General features: G+C 41.4%; 1 long non-coding RNA gene and 1 pseudogene across 1 annotated transcript; one reads left to right on the top strand and one right to left on the bottom strand.

Moving 5' to 3' along the window:
* Positions 1 to 2,414: 2,414 nt before the first annotated feature.
* Positions 2,415 to 4,397, top strand: LOC117455042 (putative nuclease HARBI1; annotated as a pseudogene).
* A 929-nt stretch (positions 4,398 to 5,326) lies between these two features.
* Positions 5,327 to 5,803, bottom strand: LOC117445538 (uncharacterized). The gene is made up of 3 exons (XR_004552026.2): positions 5,637 to 5,803; positions 5,441 to 5,528; positions 5,327 to 5,356 (listed from the first exon to the last, which is right to left on the bottom strand). It is a non-coding gene; the product is annotated as an uncharacterized lncRNA (long non-coding RNA).
* Between the last annotated feature and the right edge of the window lie 15,960 nt (positions 5,804 to 21,763).

Raw genomic sequence — 21,763 nt, 5'->3', positions numbered from 1 at the left:
TCCACAAAGCCCTGAAATGTTTGCCGAAATGAGATCTGCACCTTTCAAAGTAGGGTGAATGCCGTCTCTCTTAATCAGACCAGGTTTTCCCCAGAAGGCTGTCCAATTATTTACGAAGCCCACATTGTTTGCTGGGCACCACCAAGACAACCAGCGCTGAAATGATGACATGCGGCTATACATGTCATCATTGATCAGATTGGGGAGGGGACCAGAGAAGATTACGGTGTCCGACATTGTTTTAGCATAACTACACACCGACTCCACATTAAGTTTTGTGCATTCTGATTGGCGTAAACGAACATCATTACCACCGACGTGAATAACAATCCTACTGTATTTACGTTTATCTTTAGCCAGCAGTTTAAGATGCGCCTCAACGTCGCCCGCTCTGGCCCCCGGAATGCATGTGACTGTGGAGGCTTCGGTCTCTAAATTCACGTGTCTCATAATAGAGCTACCAATAACCAGAGTTGGCTTCTCAGCGGGTGTCTCGCTGAGTGGGGAATATCTGTTAGATACGTGAACGGGTTGGTGGGGACCTGCGGGTTTCGCGTTATGCCCCTTCTGAACAGTCACCCAGCCTCCCTGCTGCTCGGGAGTTGCCGGGGGACGGCTAAGAGGAGCTACATTTTGCCGGTCCGCACATGCTAACATGGGCTTTACTTTAGCTGAGTTACTTTCTAAGATGCGGAGCCGGGCTTCTATGGCTATGATTCCCGCCTCCAACCTAACAACTATACTACATTTAACACATGTATCCTTACCAGTAAGGGAGGCCGGGAAGTAACCAAACATGAGACAGGAAGAGCAGGAAATAGCACCAGAAGGTGGGGAAAGAGCCATGGCTAGCTATCAAGCTAAAGTAGCTACCGTTAGCAAACCCGAAAAGAGTGTAGGCAACTGTGGAGTTACAGTCGCTAAGAGAAGGAGAGTTGTGAGTGCTTAAGCTGTAGTAACGTGTGATTACAACGTCAGGCAGTTGCCGTGATCAAGAGTTTTAAAACGATCGATTAAGTTTAAGTTAATAAGCTATCAGCAACAGAACAGGCACACGGGATACCCGGAGATGACAACAACAACCGGAAGTTGCAACGTGCTCACCGCAATAGGTTCCTCCTTCCGCTCAGTCTCTAGAGGCTTCTCAATACTCAAATTTCCTCTCCTCAACTCCTCGACTCCTCGGTCCTCCGGTAGTGACCCGGAAATGAATTTCAGCGTGCCATTTTGAAGGACGTCTCATTTCTCTAAATGCACACCGAGGACCGAGGATCGAGCGTCGAGGAGGCTCTCTGGAGGAGCTATAACCGAGGATACACTGATGGTTCCTCCACGGGTCCTCCGCGGATGCATTTCCGGGAACGGTGGCGGCGTGACGCACGGCCGGACTTATCTCAGCCAATGACAGCTCTGCATGCATCCCCTGGATATTATTTTAGAAACTGCTCTCATTGCAACGCGATGTTTACAGAGAGAACAGCTGTGAGGCCCGTGCAGAAAGCAGAGCAGTGTGTAAAATATATATCACTCAGTATAACAGACCTACTCTCTTTGCTTTAGTTTAGTAGATATCTACAAAGAGTCCATATTTTTCTAAGAACATTTAGTGCTTCACAATAAAATACACAACGGCTGTTGCCTGATTATGCTTTAGGAGCTGTAGGTGTTTTCATTTCATTTCAAACCTTTATTTAACCAGATTGGTCCCATTGAGATCATAGATCTCTTTTTCAAGGGAGACCTGCAGCATATAGGTCCCACATGAAACATGAAACAATAAGGACATTATACATTATATTTACAGGATACATAGTTATAGACATTTACAAGTGCCCATTGTATCAGCAAGCATTTCATTTAGCCTAGCTTTAAAAACATGCAGAGGAATGAGATTGCTCAGTTTCAATTCTTGCTGAAGATTGTTCCAAGCATGTGTGTGGTAGGCCTATAGTGTCGGTGCGTGTGGTACAGTGTGTAGGTGCGTGTGGGTACAGTGTGTAGGTGTGTGTTGTACAGTGCGCAGATGCGGCGGACAGACGGGTCTCAGTTGGTTTGATGTCCTTACTTTTAATACTTGCAAATACAACTTTTGGCCCGTAATTTCAATTCCCCATTTCAGCGACTAGAGAGAGGGGGGGGGTCTCTGATTGTGTTACGTTATTATGAGAGTGCTCTCATACTTTAAATTGCTTATATTTATATAAATATATGTGTGTCTGTGTGTGCATCTGTAGCCTGGTATTGTCTCATTATACCGCACTCTCAATGAACTCAAAGTAAATATGTGGGGGAACAATGTTCAGCTGATCTAACAGAGATTATAAAATATGACGAAACACTCGACAGCTGATGCAGCTGTTGTCACGTAATAATGAACGGACGTCGCTTTAATATGACCGCTCAGAGGAGAGGAGTTCTCATTTCTTTAAACGTCTGCTGCTTCCCCTCCTCTCTCCTCGGTTCCCCTCCTCGGTCCTCCGCTCGCATCTCCTGTGGGCGGGTCTAAGTATCGAGGAGGGGAGTCGAGGAGGGGAGTCGAGGAGGGGAAATTTGAGTATTGAGAAGCCTCTTCTGTGTGTTTACTCCCTTAATTTAGGCAGTCAAGGGTTAAGGGTATAAATACAGCGGCAAGTTTTGGGACGGCCTCCCCTCTCTCCGCAGGAAACGGACGTCATGGTGTCCAACCCACATCTGTCGGCTGCATTGACCTGCGTTGCTATCCGTCGCCTGTTAGCGGGTGCAATGGCAAGATCCAACAGAAGGCGCAGAAGGTTGAGGCGCATTTTAGCGATGTGCCAGTGGCAGGTAAACATTTCAATATTGCCAATACAACAATTATCTTCACTTTATTTCTTATATAGTAGCCTATGAACTTTGTATGTGTAATACAAATAGATATTTAGATATATTGTGATATACATTCATTTAGTCTTTCTTTATAAGCTATATGTGTATAGTGTCTGTAGAATTCCAACACAGAGAAATGTTGTCAGTAGTTTATAGAATAAAAAAGGAAAGGTTAATTTGACTTGCTCTCAGAATTGTTTACAGAGCTGTGTGTGGTGTGTGTGTGTGTGTGTGTGTGTGTGTGTGTGTGTGTGTGTGTGTGTGTGTGTGTGTGTGTGTGTGTGTGTGTACAATACTGTGTCCTGTGTTTGTCTTTTACAGGGGGGCAAAGGTCTTTACATGCAGCTCAATGCTACTGCCCCAATTCTCACCGTGTATGCCAACCCTGAAGCCTGTCTAAAGAAGGAGTTTAGAGTTAAGCGATCTAGTGTGGTGTATTTGGTGCAGATGCTTTCCTCCCCAAAGGACCACGGATGGGGACAAGACATCGAGGTGCTTGTTCTCCTCTGTGGTGGGTTCAGCATTCGGGATTCCCAAATCGACGGTCCACAGGATCATCAAACACGTCACCGGGAAGATAAAGGCCAACCTGAAGACCCTCATTTCCCTGCCAACCGCAGATGAGCTGCCAGAGATTGCAGATGGCTTCTGTCAGCTTGCAAAGAGTCCTGCATTTCACCGTGCTGCTGGTGCGATTGATGGATGCCATATTCGCATCAAACCTCCAGGAAACGAGTACCACAAGGAGTACATCAATTACAAGCGGTTTCCTTCCATCCAGATGCAGGCCATCTGTGACTCAACTGGGAGATTCCTGGATGTCTTCATCGGCTATCCAGGCTCCGTTCATGATGCCACAGTACTGCGAAACAGCCCCATCTTCTGCCAGGCACTTCCCCCAGCTGGTTGGTTCCTCCTTGGGGACGGTGGTTATCCCTGCCTGGAAAAACCAGTGGGATTACTCACACCCTACAAGGTCCCTCGCGGCCAGGTGCAGGCCAGATTCAACAGGCATCATGCCAGGGCTCGGTCTGTGGTGGAAAGAGCATTTGGAAGGATGAAGGCTCGCTGGAGGGCCACCCTTTTCAAAGCGCTGGAGGTCAGTCCAAGCTTTTCCCCTGACATCATTGCATGTTGTGCATTTCTGCCCAATCTGTGCATAGACATGAACGATGTCCTTGAGGATGCTGAAGCCTTCCCCCCTGAAGATGGGGACCAGAGTCCTCCCTCTGCCGCAGCATGTGGACAGGAAAGTCCTGGACACCACCTAAGGAACAGGATTGCTGCACAACTCTCTGCTCCTGTCCAAATGGCACCACACCTGAGAGAGCACGATTACATCTAATGAACTTTGTTTTTTTGTGTTTTTTTTTGGCAAAACGTGGTTGTCTGTTAACTTGTGTTTTTGAAATGATGTGCACACATACCTGATTTAATTTTGTTTGTTTTAGTGAGCTCCACTTCTCACTTTAGAGAAAAGAGGTGAAATAAAATAAACCTGTGCACCGTTGATTTCAAACTTGGTTTTCCTGAATTGTCTTTCTGCATAATCCCAAATTGGAGACAAATGTCCTTACCTCTTGGATCATTCAATCACGAGCACAGAGCAAAGGTTCAGAAAATGAACACAGGTCTTCTAATACAATCACTTTTGTTTTTGAGTGAAACTCTGCAAATGGTTTGACATGAGCAATTAAGACCGTAAATGGCATGTATATTTTAATGCCTTATACCTATGAAGCGCACAGACATATCTTTATTTAAAATGCTGATGTTCAGGGTTAATCTTCAGACTTTGGAAAAAACACTTTAGTTCCGTGCACACCATTACTTTGTGCACAACTTTTCCTTCTACATTATGAAACCCACACAGAACAATGTAGCCATCTAACAATCAAGCAAACGCAATGTCACCTTCATCACCCGTCTACCTGTATTTACTATATCCCATACAATATTGAAGACATGAAGGACAGTACGTTAAATTAGGTTTATTGTCTTCCAAATAAATAATACAAGCGAACAAAAACAAGTCTTTAAAGTAACCTCAATAATCAACATAGAAATGGCCAATGGTGGGGGGGGAGAAATAAATCACATTTTGTCGACCATTTTTTCGAACAGGGTTAGAAATGTATCTGAGTGCTGCATTATTTCTCTGTGGCGTTCGTCCTCTTTTTCTGCCTCGCGTTCTAGGCACTCCAGCACTCCCATAGCACCTTTTCTTTTTTTTGGGGGGGGCTGCTGGGTGGTTCCAGCCTCAGACAGTGATGAGGGTGGTGAGGGGTCTGGATCATCAGCCACATTTGGGGGGGGGAGGAAGAGGAGCAGGAAGCAGCCTCCGGATCAAAGAGGATTGTGGGGTTTGCCAAGGCTGAGGCAACAAGGACAGAAGGACTAATTGAAGGCCTTGCACCTATGGCCTCATCCATGGCCATGAAGAAGGGCCATGTTGCAGGGGTTTCTTCCCCTGATCAGTCCCTGTTCCAGTCCTTGGCCTTTTAAGTTCCTATTGCAAACAAATGCATGTTAGAAATATTTGTTCAGCTTTTTCAAAAACAAACATGTTTTACAATAACAATACACCATTTACCTTGTATTTCTTTTTTAGGTTCTCTCATTTCTTGGAGGCCTGTTTGTGAGACACATGTTGCCCAAGGTCCAGTTCCTTAATGATTGACCTGTTATCATAGAATATTTAAACAATATATATTGGTGTTAAGGCAATGACCCACAGTGCACATTCATTACTTTCATTGCACAAAATATGAATTGAGTATATAACTCACTCCCATGCTTCTTTTGCAGCATTGCGTTTTTTGCAGAACAGGTCATCCTTTTACATTCTTAAAGCAATAAGTGCCTTGGTTTTTACCACAGTCCCTGAAATTACAAATCACACTTAAGTTTAAACCGATTTCGTAAGTGAATGGATACATGAATTGACACATGTGTTGTTAGTTTGATTCCGATTTAGATTTGTACATCTTCAAAATTAAAATCTAATGTAATCTTGGCAAATCAAATTAACACGTGTAGATTTATAAATACATGTTTTAGTTAAAGCAACGTATTATTTATCCTTTAAAAAAATAACCACATGGAACTCACATTTGTATGACGTTGTTTCCTCCATGCCCGAAAAACGGTTGCACACCTGTGGAGTGAGATTATCAAGCCTGCATCCATGCAAACTCGCTGTCGGAGGCTTTTATAACCCACTACGCCTCCGCCCTGATTGCTTTGGACCAGCCCTTAATATGGCGGACCCTCCGCGTGAACGCGCAAACGGAGGGGTAGGGTGTAGGGGTAGGGTGTAGGGGTAGGGTGTAGGGGGCGGTTTGGGAATGGGCCTATGAGTTTCTCTTTACCCATGGATGCACAATAAGAACGGACCCAGATCGCCTTACTGCCAGCCCACGGAGCTGTAATAATGGATATATTGCACATGTTTGCTGTAATTCATCATTTGTAAAATATTATACTACATGGGCTGTATGATGTAAATCTTGTACCGTAAATGTTGTATTAAATAAAGTTAATATTACTGACGTAGATTAACGTTCCTGTAGCTTCTTATTGCACTTGCAATTGTTTTAGTTACTTGTGGGCTACTTAACATGAATAATCACAGTTACTATCTTTTTACTCCCTCACATTTCAAAAAGAAATAGGCTATTGTTATTTTAATTCCACCACAGTAATCCATCATCAGCTTTACTTTTTAGATAAAGTTTTAACTCACAATTGATCATAACAGGCTTCAACATATACATTTGTATATATTACCAAGTGGTTTCATGTACAACCCACACAAGTATCATGCTAAATGAAGCTCTGTTGCTTGGATATCACTAGATCCTGATGTCAGCGTAATATAAAAGTACATAACGATTGATGTGTAATTTAGCATAATTACTAGCTGGACGCTAGCTGCTAACTGCCGCCTCGTTAATATAAATCCAGTACCATGCTGTCATGAACGCGCGGTGCTGTTACGTGTACGCAAATTCATGTGCTTAATGTGAACGAGCCTTTTGGGCGGCGTGGTAAAAGTTGCGCATGCTCTATGAGTGCACATACGGGTACTTCTCAGGCATGCCGGGTAATCTGTGACGTTTCGCTCTCTCAAAAGTTGGGCCATTTTGTCATCATGCGCTAATGAGCAACTCTCATAGGAATGAATGAGGCCCCGCCTCCCACGCTGTATGCAGTTCTTATTATACATCCATGGGAAAGACACGGCCCCCAGGTAGAGGGCTCCATAGATATATATAAACACTAGATGGCTCATGGGAGATTTTCCAGCGTAGCTGACCGGCCGCCATCTTGCTACAGACAACAGTTACTCTGATTCGCGTTATGGTAGCTGTTGTAAGGTGAGTGATCTGCACAAAAATACTCTTAACTCGCTGAAATCTTGACTGATTTACAAACGGTTTGGTTTATTATAAACATTATTAGCATGGCTATGATACAGGGTGCTTGGACATGTTGAAATTGCAGCTTTTCTTTGTGTATGTGGTTGTATTTATTAGCTGGCTAATAACAAGAGGCTGTGAGTGAGACCTAGTATTACAAAGTTCACCCAGCAACTTTCCACCAGTGGGAGAGGCAGAACTGCTCTTTCTTTTCAACATAACTTAAGTTACACATGATTTCTTCCAAGTGGTTTGGCTTGTTAAAAACATCTTGCATTATGATACAGGAATTTGCTGGCTTTGTGTTTACAGAAGTACCTGACTATGCCAGACTTTTGTGCAGCCTACGGATGCTCCAATCGCCACTGTCTGCAAACAAGAACCCGTGGGATCACCACATATGTTTATGTTTGCTCAGTCTAATAAACCCATAATATGGTTGTGAAAGAATACCAAAGCTGAGGCTGGACGATGATTGATTGTTGGTGTGCCATGTGTCACCGTGTGTCTTATTGGTTTTGTGTTATACTGTATTTTATTGTGTGCAGCTGGTCCTTATCTCCAAGACACATTTAAAACACCTGCTCCTGCTTCCTACATCCCCTCCACACCACACCAAGTTGTTCTTCTTAATAATAATAATAATAATACATTTATGTTGCGGGGCCGCCTTTCATAACACCCAAGGACACCTTTCAGGGGCATAGGGGAAATAGAGGGAACAATTTAAACAATGGATTTTGTGATATATCAGCCGGGGTGAGACAAGACAAACCACAAATGGACTACAGAAGGACACAAAAGGACACATGGTACAGTTTATATTATTCTTGGTCTTTTTTCAATAACATATTTCAAAGGTTCTGGATTTGTTTACAAATCTAGAAAGTAAATACAAAACTAGGATGATATGAAGATCTCATGTCAAAAATAATTGTGATAAATTAGACAGAACTGGCCTGTGAGCACATTTTATGTTGGTTTGGTTCTTCTGATACAGGTGTGAATATCTAAATAATATACCAACATATGCTATTGTCATTAGTTGTGTCCCTGTTCTTCAAGCTAAGGCATTTCTAAATTAACAACTCTTGGCTTACAGAGTGGTAACATGAGACCGATTTTTATATATAAAATATAAATGTATTTTAATTTGATAATTTATTTATAATTTATTTTAAATAGTAACAATATAATAAAATAAATGGAAATATATACACCGGCAAATATTTAATATAAATACCTTGTGTGTGTGTGTGTATAGCTATTGCTTTATCTGATTAATGTTATTTTCATATGAAAGTCCATGATTATAAGTATGCAGTATCATAACTACATCTTTGATGTTTATAAAAAACCAAACCGTTTGAAAATTGAGCAAGCTATGGTTATTTAAATAGTAAACCATAATGTTATGAATGAGAGCACTGCCTGTAGCGAGATGGCGGCTAAGTGGCAACGTCGGTCTCCATTGGCCAGCAGCGCGGGTGAGTCATTTAGTGTTTATATATCTATGGAGGGCTCCGCCTGTGCTTATATAACTAGGGTTACAGTATGTAACACCCCGTTATATTTCACACAGGCTCCGCCCTCTACTGGACTCTAAACGCCCTGTCGTCCAACAACATCGACCCACCACACCGTCCCTGACCGGCTTTTGGCTAATATCCACTGCATCCCCACCTCCTCCCATCCGGTTGTAACCGTGGAAAAGTCGGGGCTGCAACTTGGATAAGGCACACTCACGCTTACCTCGTGTAGAGTGTGCATGGAAAAGAATAGTGCGGAGACTCCGCCTGGAGCCTACCGCGCACCATGTTCCCCAGGTCCCTCAGGAGCATGGGAAAACACAAGTGCACCACGTCCCCCGCACTCACACACGCTAGTGTTAATTTCGTCAGCTATATTTTTATTTAGTTTTAGTCTTAGTCCTGTGTTAAATGTCCTTTTTAATTTTAGTCATATTTAGTCACCTTCATCCTGTTTTTGTTTAGTCAAGTTTTAGTCGACTAAAAGTCTGAGTATTTTAGTCTTATTTTAGTCAAAGAAAACAGTAACTATTTTAGTCAAGATTTAGTCGACTAAAAGTCTGAGCATTTTAGTCTTATTTTAGTCAAAGAAAACTGTTGAATCTTTTTTAGTCATCAGATTATATAGAACATTTCAGTCTAGTATAGCCAAAACCAATAATTTGTCATTTTAGTCACACTTATTTCACAATAAGATTATATCTTGTCCTTATTTGATGAAAAATACAGGTTGAATGATTAAGAATGCTGAGTATCTGGTCAGGTTTGTGGTGTTTTTACCAGCTGTGTTATGGCCACATTGCTTCCCTTCTGATAAAACAATGCATTCGCTTTTTTTCTCCGCCTCCTTGTAGGAGTAGCATGAAGCTGCGGCGTCTCAGACTGCAGTTTCTGGACCCTTCTTCTCTTTCGCAAACAGCTTTTAGTTACACTGCCACCTAGCGAGCAGGAGACAAATAATAGTGAAGTCACGTTGTAATAACAATAACTCATCCCTCTCGACTTTTCTTTTTGTGCTTTGCCAAAAGCCACTGTGTCAAGTGTCCTACTTGGGTTGCCGTCCGGAGTTGTCCAATATGGCGGACCATCTCGCACATGCGCAGTACCGATCGGGCAGGGGGACGGATCACTACCATGATCACTGTCACTAATCACTATCCCATGGGTCACGACCAGGGTTGGGTTGTAACGGAATACATGTAACGGCGTTACGTAATCAGAATACAAAAATCAAGTAACTGTATTCAGCTCGCGTTACATTTGAAAAACGAGTAATCTGATTACAGTTACTTTCGTAAACCTGAAGTGAATACATTTTGGATTACTTATTGGAATTATTGGTGGAAAGTAGGGATCGACCGATATGGCTTTTTCAAGGCCGATACCGATACCGATTATTAGTAATCAAGGATACCGATAACCGATATTTGGAACCGATATACATTTGCAGTAAAATCAGAAAATCTTGGTATCAAAATGTAGAATAACACAAACTCCAACACAACTCAACACAACTTCTTTGAAATGCATTTAAGCATAGCCTATATTATGTTTAATGAACTTTTAAACATCTTACAACTGGTTTCCTCTCTGTGCCCTTTTCTTTAGTGCAGCCATCTGCTATGAGTTAGAGAGAGACAAGAAGTGGGGCAGCAGGCTGACATGCTTAACTAACAATAATGCTTAATTTATTATATCAAACCAATGCCTGTCTGTCTAGCATAAAATCCCAATAAGCTGCTAGCAACTGCAAAACACTAGTGCTAGCTAATGTTTTGCAAACTATTAAAAGTGAGGCTATTACAGTAGACCTAATGTTAGACTAGTAGCCTCACTTCTAATATTTTGCTAAACATTTGCTAAATACATTAGCTAATGAGCTTCACATATCAACCTGAAAAACTGCGAGGCTTCACTCGCAGCCCCCCCTCCGCACCACAGTTCCGCTGCGAGACGCTGCACGCTGACTGACTTCCCGCGTCCCTGTGTAACTGGGAAGCTGATAGAATTGGATCAATAGATCGTGTTGTTTTTGCAACTTCAGCATAGGGGATTGGGATGTTTATTGAACTTCGGCTTTCAACTGATTTACCTTCGAAACACATGTATGGCTCTGCCGCTCAGCGCTGCTGCTTGCCTCTGTCTGTGTCTGCGTTCTTCGCACCTGCATGTAATCTGGGAAGGTCCCGCCTCTCTGGCTGGCTCCCGCCCGGAAAATCTTCAGTGTTGATTGACACTTCAGTAATAGCCTATCAGATAGCGCTGTGGGCGGGACATTGCTCGTGCACAGAGAGTGGTGACTGCAGACAGAGAAACGGCCGCATCAGAGCCAAAGTGTTATCGGCAATTTTATAAAAAAAAAGACCGATACCGATACCCAGCAACTTTCCACCAGTGGGAGAGGCAGAACTGCTCTTTCTTTTCAACATAACTTAAGTTACACATGATTTCTTCCAAGTGGTTTGGCTTGTTAAAAACATCTTGCATTATGATACAGGAATTTGCTGGCTTTGTGTTTACAGAAGTACCTGACTATGCCAGACTTTTGTGCAGCCTACGGATGCTCCAATCGCCACTGTCTGCAAACAAGAACCCGTGGGATCACCACATATGTTTATGTTTGCTCAGTCTAATAAACCCATAATATGGTTGTGAAAGAATACCAAAGCTGAGGCTGGACGATGATTGATTGTTGGTGTGCCATGTGTCACCGTGTGTCTTATTGGTTTTGTGTTATACTGTATTTTATTGTGTGCAGCTGGTCCTTATCTCCAAGACACATTTAAAACACCTGCTCCTGCTTCCTACATCCCCTCCACACCACACCAAGTTGTTCTTCTTAATAATAATAATAATAATACATTTATGTTGCGGGGCCGCCTTTCATAACACCCAAGGACACCTTTCAGGGGCATAGGGGAAATAGAGGGAACAATTTAAACAATGGATTTTGTGATATATCAGCCGGGGTGAGACAAGACAAACCACAAATGGACTACAGAAGGACACAAAAGGACACATGGTACAGTTTATATTATTCTTGGTCTTTTTTCAATAACATATTTCAAAGGTTCTGGATTTGTTTACAAATCTAGAAAGTAAATACAAAACTAGGATGATATGAAGATCTCATGTCAAAAATAATTGTGATAAATTAGACAGAACTGGCCTGTGAGCACATTTTATGTTGGTTTGGTTCTTCTGATACAGGTGTGAATATCTAAATAATATACCAACATATGCTATTGTCATTAGTTGTGTCCCTGTTCTTCAAGCTAAGGCATTTCTAAATTAACAACTCTTGGCTTACAGAGTGGTAACATGAGACCGATTTTTATATATAAAATATAAATGTATTTTAATTTGATAATTTATTTATAATTTATTTTAAATAGTAACAATATAATAAAATAAATGGAAATATATACACCGGCAAATATTTAATATAAATACTTGTGTGTGTGTGTGTATAGCTATTGCTTTATCTGATTAATGTTATTTTCATATGAAAGTCCATGATTATAAGTATGCAGTATCATAACTACATCTTTGATGTTTATAAAAAACCAAACCGTTTGAAAATTGAGCAAGCTATGGTTATTTAAATAGTAAACCATAATGTTATGAATGAGAGCACTGCCTGTAGCGAGATGGCGGCTAAGTGGCAACGTCGGTCTCCATTGGCCAGCAGCGCGGGTGAGTCATTTAGTGTTTATATATCTATGGAGGGCTCCGCCTGTGCTTATATAACTAGGGTTACAGTATGTAACACCCCGTTATATTTCACACAGGCTCCGCCCTCTACTGGACTCTAAACGCCCTGTCGTCCAACAACATCGACCCACCACACCGTCCCTGACCGGCTTTTGGCTAATATCCACTGCATCCCCACCTCCTCCCATCCGGTTGTAACCGTGGAAAAGTCGGGGCTGCAACTTGGATAAGGCACACTCACGCTTACCTCGTGTAGAGTGTGCATGGAAAAGAATAGTGCGGAGACTCCGCCTGGAGCCTACCGCGCACCATGTTCCCCAGGTCCCTCAGGAGCATGGGAAAACACAAGTGCACCACGTCCCCCGCACTCACACACGCTAGTGTTAATTTCGTCAGCTATATTTTTATTTAGTTTTAGTCTTAGTCCTGTGTTAAATGTCCTTTTTAATTTTAGTCATATTTAGTCACCTTCATCCTGTTTTTGTTTAGTCAAGTTTTAGTCGACTAAAAGTCTGAGTATTTTAGTCTTATTTTAGTCAAAGAAAACAGTAACTATTTTAGTCAAGATTTAGTCGACTAAAAGTCTGAGCATTTTAGTCTTATTTTAGTCAAAGAAAACTGTTGAATCTTTTTTAGTCATCAGATTATATAGAACATTTCAGTCTAGTATAGCCAAAACCAATAATTTGTCATTTTAGTCACACTTATTTCACAATAAGATTATATCTTGTCCTTATTTGATGAAAAATACAGGTTGAATGATTAAGAATGCTGAGTATCTGGTCAGGTTTGTGGTGTTTTTACCAGCTGTGTTATGGCCACATTGCTTCCCTTCTGATAAAACAATGCATTCGCTTTTTTTCTCCGCCTCCTTGTAGGAGTAGCATGAAGCTGCGGCGTCTCAGACTGCAGTTTCTGGACCCTTCTTCTCTTTCGCAAACAGCTTTTAGTTACACTGCCACCTAGCGAGCAGGAGACAAATAATAGTGAAGTCACGTTGTAATAACAATAACTCATCCCTCTCGACTTTTCTTTTTGTGCTTTGCCAAAAGCCACTGTGTCAAGTGTCCTACTTGGGTTGCCGTCCGGAGTTGTCCAATATGGCGGACCATCTCGCACATGCGCAGTACCGATCGGGCAGGGGGACGGATCACTACCATGATCACTGTCACTAATCACTATCCCATGGGTCACGACCAGGGTTGGGTTGTAACGGAATACATGTAACGGCGTTACGTAATCAGAATACAAAAATCAAGTAACTGTATTCAGCTCGCGTTACATTTGAAAAACGAGTAATCTGATTACAGTTACTTTCGTAAACCTGAAGTGAATACATTTTGGATTACTTATTGGAATTATTGGTGGAAAGTAGAGATCGACCGATATGGCTTTTTCAAGGCCGATACCGATACCGATTATTAGTAATCAAGGATACCGATAACCGATATTTGGAACCGATATACATTTGCAGTAAAATCAGAAAATCTTGGTATCAAAATGTAGAATAACACAAACTCCAACACAACTCAACACAACTTCTTTGAAATGCATTTAAGCATAGCCTATATTATGTTTAATGAACTTTTAAACATCTTACAACTGGTTTCCTCTCTGTGCCCTTTTCTTTAGTGCAGCCATCTGCTATGAGTTAGAGAGAGACAAGAAGTGGGGCAGCAGGCTGACATGCTTAACTAACAATAATGCTTAATTTATTATATCAAACCAATGCCTGTCTGTCTAGCATAAAATCCCAATAAGCTGCTAGCAACTGCAAAACACTAGTGCTAGCTAATGTTTTGCAAACTATTAAAAGTGAGGCTATTACAGTAGACCTAACGTTAGACTAGTAGCCTCACTTCTAATATTTTGCTAAACATTTGCTAAATACATTAGCTAATGAGCTTCATATATCAACCTGAAAAACTGCGAGGCTTCACTCGCAGCCCCCCCTCCGCACCACAGTTCCGCTGCGAGACGCTGCACGCTGACTGACTTCCCGCGTCCCTGTGTAACTGGGAAGCTGATAGAATTGGATCAATAGATCGTGTTGTTTTTGCAACTTCAGCATAGGGGATTGGGATGTTTATTGAACTTCGGCTTTCAACTGATTTACCTTCGAAACACATGTATGGCTCTGCCGCTCAGCGCTGCTGCTTGCCTCTGTCTGTGTCTGCGTTCTTCGCACCTGCATGTAATCTGGGAAGGTCCCGCCTCTCTGGCTGGCTCCCGCCCGGAAAATCTTCAGTGTTGATTGACACTTCAGTAATAGCCTATCAGATAGCGCTGTGGGCGGGACATTGCTCGTGCACAGAGAGTGGTGACTGCAGACAGAGAAACGGCCGCATCAGAGCCAAAGTGTTATCGGCAATTTTATAAAAAAAAAGACCGATACCGATAATCGGTCAAATGATGAATATCGGCCCCGATAATCGGCCTGGCCGATAATCGGTCGACCCCTAGTGGAAAGATTTCCTCACAACATTTAATATTCATTACTAAAGGTACAGACGAATCATCACAGCGCACAAAACCTATTGCCGCCGCAGATGGACCAAAAAAGCGTTTGAAAAAAAATCGCGGGTCCGCTCGCTCAGTGAAACAATAACAACGAAACATGGAGGAACACAAGTCTGTGTTTAAATCGCGTGTGTGGTTAAAACACATCAGCCTGCGGTCGCTCTTTAGCCTTACTAATGATTATTTCTGAAGGTAAACACAGTGAAGGCGGTGCGTGAAAGACGGTGCGTGAAAGGCGGTGCGAGCTCGTCTTCTCAGAGGCTGAGTTAACCCTCCCGCTGCCTCCTGGTGCTGCAGAGATTTCATGAAGTGAAGGAGGTTTTCCTTCTATAAAACAGCTGTGGGCAGCAAATACTGTGAGTGTCACGGACATGAATTCATAGATCAAGGCAGACTGGTGCACACACTCTCCTGTTTTGCCAATCCGGTGCTTAAACAAATATAGCTTTAAACCCCTGGCCAAAATGTCCTTAAAATGAAGTCCGAGTTCGACATTTTAATTAATGTCCTGCCAACACTGGCAGGACAGAAGGCGACACGCCCGTTCTAAGCCGTGTCCCTCACTCCTCACATCCCAAGCTGCATCCCCAAAAAGTGTATTATGTTGTTACATCGTTTCAGATGTGATGTTTCAGTTGTGCTCTTGATAAGCCATTAAAACAGTAAAACACGTTCAGTTTCCTTTTGCTTTTTGTGTCTCCTGTTCACCAAAACATACCCATCTGTGATGGAAAAAGAAAGTAATCCAAAAGTAATCTAAAAGTAATCTGATTACTTTTTTAAGACACGTAACTGTAACTGTATTCGGATTACTTTCAGAGCCATGTAATCAGTAATCAGTAACTGATTACATTTACAAAGTAACCCTCCCAACCCTGGTCACGACCAAGCGGCAAACTCTGGGGAAGAGCCGGGACGCCAATACGGAAGTGCCACACACTGCAGTTCATATATTGGCCGATAGGCGATGGCTGCAGAAAGGAGCAATTTCCATAGACCCCCATGTTAAAATGCCCAATTTTACAGCAGAAAAAAACATGTTTCTACCCCTGGCTCCATACATTTTTATTATCGATATAGTTAGATTCCACCTTCATGATTATGGATCTGTAAGTGAATTGTTTTCTAACGCAACCCTTTTATTTATATTATGTCTTAAAGTTTGTGCATAAATTAGGGCGTGGTCACATTGAGTGACGGCTCTGTCAAGTGACTGCCGCTGTTAGCTTCTTGTCTCTCTGCTAGCTGCTCCGTGAAGCTAGCTACAGGGACTCTGCCTGCTCAGCTCATCCAGGAAACACAACTTGTAGCCGGCCGTGGTTGTTTGTTCTTCATGCTTATATATCGGACTATTGTGACTCGCTCTGCGGTTAAAACAGACGGTGCATGAATGCGGTAAGTGAAATTCGAGTGCTTTATTTATGTGTTAATGATTTTAATCAGCTACGTAATGAATGGTAAGGCTTGGGTTAGCATGTAAGCTAGTGGTAGCTACATCGGTGCTAACGATGCTAATCGTAGCCTCCAAGTTAAAATCATAGACTGTATATATAAAGGTTAAAACGAAATAGACAAGTGTAAAGCGTTAAGTGGGATAATACTGTTGAACAAACGGCTTTTGTTTGAGGTTGATAAAATAAGGTTACATCCTTGTAACTTAGAGATATTTTATTATGTAGGTAGAACTGTATGCTTCTAAGGTTAATTTAAATTGGCTATGCTCAAGTATGTAGACAAGCTAATGTCGAAGTAGTGTATGTGAAATCAACCTCACAATAAGATGTGTGTATATTACAATTATTAATGTCATATTTCAAGATGATTACTCAGATATTACAATATGGTTGATTGAGCTGGAGTTCATTATCGAGCTTACACGTTAACATCACAGTCATCTGAAGAACGAACCCAAACCTTATTGTTTTTATTAATTGCATTACCAAATGGGTATCAAATAAACAGTAAGCATTGGTAACACAACTTCCAAAGTTACAGTAAAATAAAAAGGACCCTGACTCGGACAATACACAATCCAACATGTTCAACAGAAGAGAATCAGTTATTGTTTGTACACATGGTACTTTACATATATATATATGTTTGTTTAAGGTGTCCAGGTGATGCAGACAGGCTGGACCAGAGAGTGAGAGACAGAACTGGACTCCTCACAGCAGTAGTGCTGTAACTTCAAAATATCGTCGACGACATATTTTCACGTCGACGCGTCGCTACACACACGTGGGTCACCCAAAGCAACAAGCAGTTCGCAATCGCACTTCAAACACAATGAAGACTGAAACGGCTACCACCTCCTCCTCACAGGATTGCGCACGAAGCCCTCAAACGAAAACATCTCGCCCTCGGTCTTCAAAAGCATGGGAATATTTTAAAGTTAGTCCAAAACGCAAAGATATTGTCATTTGCAGTCTTTGCCAAATGGAGTTGGCATATCACACAAGCACAACGGCTATGTTGGAACATTTAAAGCGGCAGCTAGCTGTGGTGGCTACCATTAGCAGCTAGCATTTGCTCTCCGATTTTTACATAAAAATGGAATTATGGATTATAAATTCAATCATTTTTTGATACATAGACGTTAAAAACCTATGGATTAACAGATTCAGCCGCGTTTTTTCTCATTTTAATGCCATTGAACACGTCTTTTGATCAGATTGACAGCTACGGTGGTGAGACGATCTCCCTAGAAGCTCCGTAAAGGTATGTGTTGTGATGTCTGTGTTTGCTTCCCCTGTCGCGAGTCCGGATCACTCAGTGATGATAACGTGGATGACCTTAAACTTTTTGATGTTAAACACGACCAAAACTGAAGTTATTGTACTTGGCCCGAAGAATCTACGAAACAAATTATCTAAAGACATACTAACTATGGATGGCATTAATTTGGCCTCCAGTGAGACTGTAAGGAATCTTGGTGTTATATTTGATCAGGATTTATCCTTTAACGCCCACATAAAATCAATTTCAAGGACCGCCTACTTCCATCTACGTAACATTGCAAAAATCAGGCATATCTTGCCTCAAAACGATGCAGAGAAACTAGTCCATGCATTTGTTACTTCTAGGCTGGATTATTGTAACTCTTTATTATCAGGGAGTACCAAGAAGTCAATCAAGTCGCTTCAGCTGATTCAAAATGCTGCGGCTCGTGTACTAACCAGAGTTAGGAAAAGGGACCACATTACTCCTGTTCTGGCTGCCTTACACTGGCTCCCTATAGAACACAGGATAGAATTTAAAATTCTTCTTCTCGCCTACAAAGCCCTTAATGGGCAGGCGCCATCTTACCTTAAAGAACTCATTATACCCTACTGTCCTACTAGGGCATTGCGTTCCAAGAATGCAGGGTTGTTGGTTGTTCCTAGAATCTTTAAAAGTACAATGGGAGCCAGAGCCTTTTCTTATCAAGCTCCACATTTGTGGAATCAGCTTCCAGTTTGTGTTCGGGCGGCAGACACCCTATCCGTTTTTAAGAGTGCGCTTAAGACCTTCCTTTTTGATAAAGCTTATAGTTAGGGCTGATTAGATTCAGCCCCTAGTTTTGCTGATATAGGCTCAGTTTGTCGGGGGACATCTTACTTCTTCCTTCTCTCTGTCTATACCCGTGTACACTCATGTTCCGATTAACCCAGCCTCCCCAAATGTCTTTCTTTTTGGTGTCTATATACGCTGGGATCCGGAGTCATGGATGATCCTGCGGTCCTGTGTCCTGGATCGCGAGCGCTGGATCTTGAGTCGTGGCTGTGGTCCTGGATCATAGGTCCTGGATGGATATCCTCGTGGATTCATCTTCCTATTATACACACATGCATTTCCAAACATTTGGACTACCTATGTTGCAAATGTATTATCTTTTCAATTTACACACGGCATCTATTGCACGTCTGTCCGTCCTGGGAGAGGGATCCCTCCTCTGTTGCTCTCCCTGAGGTTTCTCCCATTTTTCCCTTTAAACTGGGTTTTCTTTGGAAGTTTTTCCTTGTACGATGTGAGGGTCTAAGGACAGAGGGTGTCGTATTGTCATACTGATATTCTGTACACACTGTGAAGACCACTGAGACAAATGTATCATTTGTGATATTGGGCTATATAAATAAACATTGATTGATTGATTGATTGATGATACTATATACCTACATAATCTGTGGAGTCTCAGCTTTAATCGGATATCTTGTATGTGCAGCTACGATAAGTAATAAGGGTACTTTTATCTCGAGTTCTGTGCCAATGTCCGTTAGCATTTTTCGCTCATGGGTCATTTAGATGCTTCTTATGAGACTTGTGTTTTGTTTTGGTAAACATGGTTTGTATCGTCAGTTAGCTGAGATTATTTCCGTTAATCTGGTATAACACATTAATAGGTTCTTAAATATTAAGATCCCCTGAGACACAGTATCGTGAAAATTTTTTTTTTACGTTACGTTTTTTATGAATTGAACAACAGAAAAATAATCGTTAGATTAGTCGACTAATCGATCAAATAATCGCCAGATTAATCGTTTTCGAAATAATCGTTTCCCCCCAGCACTACACAGCAGTGAACTTCAGCTCAGGTACAAAGACTCTTTTTTCATACTGTACAAAGAATCAAGAAAGATATTGGTTTAAATGAATGAAGTATTGACTTGAATACACTGATATACATTCCAATAAACAATACTAAATACTAGATCACCTACACATCAGTTAAGTTGAGGTTTTATTCCATGCAAAAAGTTACATTTAGATATTTAGCAATATGACTGTCAGCTTTCTAATGTAATGTATTGAAGGCAAAGATATTTAACACATAGTGAGAACTGCTATTATCTCTCAATATTGTCTGTAAAAAACGTGGTAAAAGTTATTCTTTCAGTGAGACAACAGAGCAAGCTTCTACAGTTGCACTACGTTTTGATAACAGTTAAATATTATTTTAATAATAACATATATTTCAATGTTGATGAACTTCATACTGTTCATTCTCTGATTGTCTTTGTAGCTCACTGTTGAAATAAAAAAAACATTACAATTACAAAATAATGATATCTACAGCCCCTAAACACACAAACACACCGCTTTCATAAATAACACACTTGTTCTGCAATAATATGTTTTATATTTCCTGTCATTTTTGTTAGGAAAGGACATGCCTGAAAGACACAACATTTTCTCCTTCTCTGAGGGTCAAGAAGAACACCCAAGAGGAACATTAAAAGCTGATGTTATGAGATGTTAAGACCAGTACACAAAGAAACTACTTTTATTGTAAAAACAGTCAGCTGATCGAATGCACCTATTTCCACATCTACACTCCATCAGCTGATTATTTCTATTTGCCTATGAGCTTCACATTGCTTGTGCCTTCTACCGCAGAGTTTGCAACATCACAAATAAATGGGGCCAATCTTCAGTCAGATGTGAATGTGTAATCTAACATTTTCAGTAAGAATAATGGACGAAAGGAGTGCAAATACAAATACAGTTTATTGAAATGTGAACCAAAAGTTAATCAAATGTTTTAAATAAAAAGCACATATGGACAGAAGGTGTAAACCTATTACATTTATAAGTAAACACATTTAGTCAAATAAAATGACAGACTAGGCCTGTGCAGTTGGTATCAGCTTTGCCCAGCATGGGCTCCTCCATCAGGCCAGAGCCATATAATAGAAGAGTTACGACATCTCCGTTCACTCCAATGGACCACTTTTTTACAGCAATGGCGGATCGTGGAGCCTCTCAATCGTTCCCCGGAAGTTAGCGCCAAGGCTAGCAGAGCTGTGGAGTTGCAGCATAATAGACCGTTCGTGACGGACTTTTAAAGGTAAGAAGAAGTTTAAAGATTTATATTGCGGATATTATCAGTACATCTGATTCAAATGAACATGTGTATTAAAGGATGTCAGTGGATTATCCCTAAATTAGTAGATTTAGGGAACATTTACAGATAACAGATTAAGCTAGGATACCGAAGCAAGTTAGCAACAGACGTTGAACAGCCTTTTAATTGTAAATTCCATTCTCTTAATGTCATTTCGGCCAACGTTGTTGAATTAGAGAAGAGGGGCTTCTAAACGGGATTGTATGCGGGGGTGGAGGGAGTTACATATTAGATCAATATAACTTTGGTGCGTGTAAGAGTGAGTGTTTTTAGCAGAGCCATATTGTGTCCTTGTGATTCTCTTGATTATTACCTGTCTGTATAATGTTGCAGCTCAGCTGATTTTGGATTGATGGCAAAGGGAGAGGGACTTAGTGAGAGTGAAAACACAAGGTAAGTTTAATACTACTGTTTTATATAAGTAAGCATACTAAACATGTATTCTATCACTGTATTATATAAGTAATCTTGTTAGTAACCTACTGTATGGCAGGTGGAGGGGCAGTGATGTTACAGGTGGAGGAGCAAAACTGCAAGACTGCAAACTCACAAGACAGAGAAATCAAAGTTTGTTCTCCAGAGAAGAGGTTGATTTCACTTCAATTTTTTATTTCATATTTTCTAAAGATGTGGAAATGGCAACAAAAAAGAACTTGAGAGCTGTAACCAAGACAACTGTAACAACATGAGCAGAGAGCCACCAAGGTTTTTCAAGTTCCTCTTTTACTCCATTTTGCCAACCCAAACTTCCAGGTACATGACGGGACACCTTGCTTGTTTTTGTTGTTTGCGCTCCTCTGGCTGGGTGCTGGCAGGTGGAGGGCAGTGATCCCTTCCCATCTTCCCTCAAT

The sequence above is a fragment of the Pseudochaenichthys georgianus genome, chromosome 1, assembly GCF_902827115.2.
Source record: "Pseudochaenichthys georgianus chromosome 1, fPseGeo1.2, whole genome shotgun sequence".
NCBI lineage: Eukaryota > Metazoa > Chordata > Actinopteri > Perciformes > Channichthyidae > Pseudochaenichthys > Pseudochaenichthys georgianus.
This window is presented reverse-complemented; position numbering and strand designations above follow the sequence as displayed.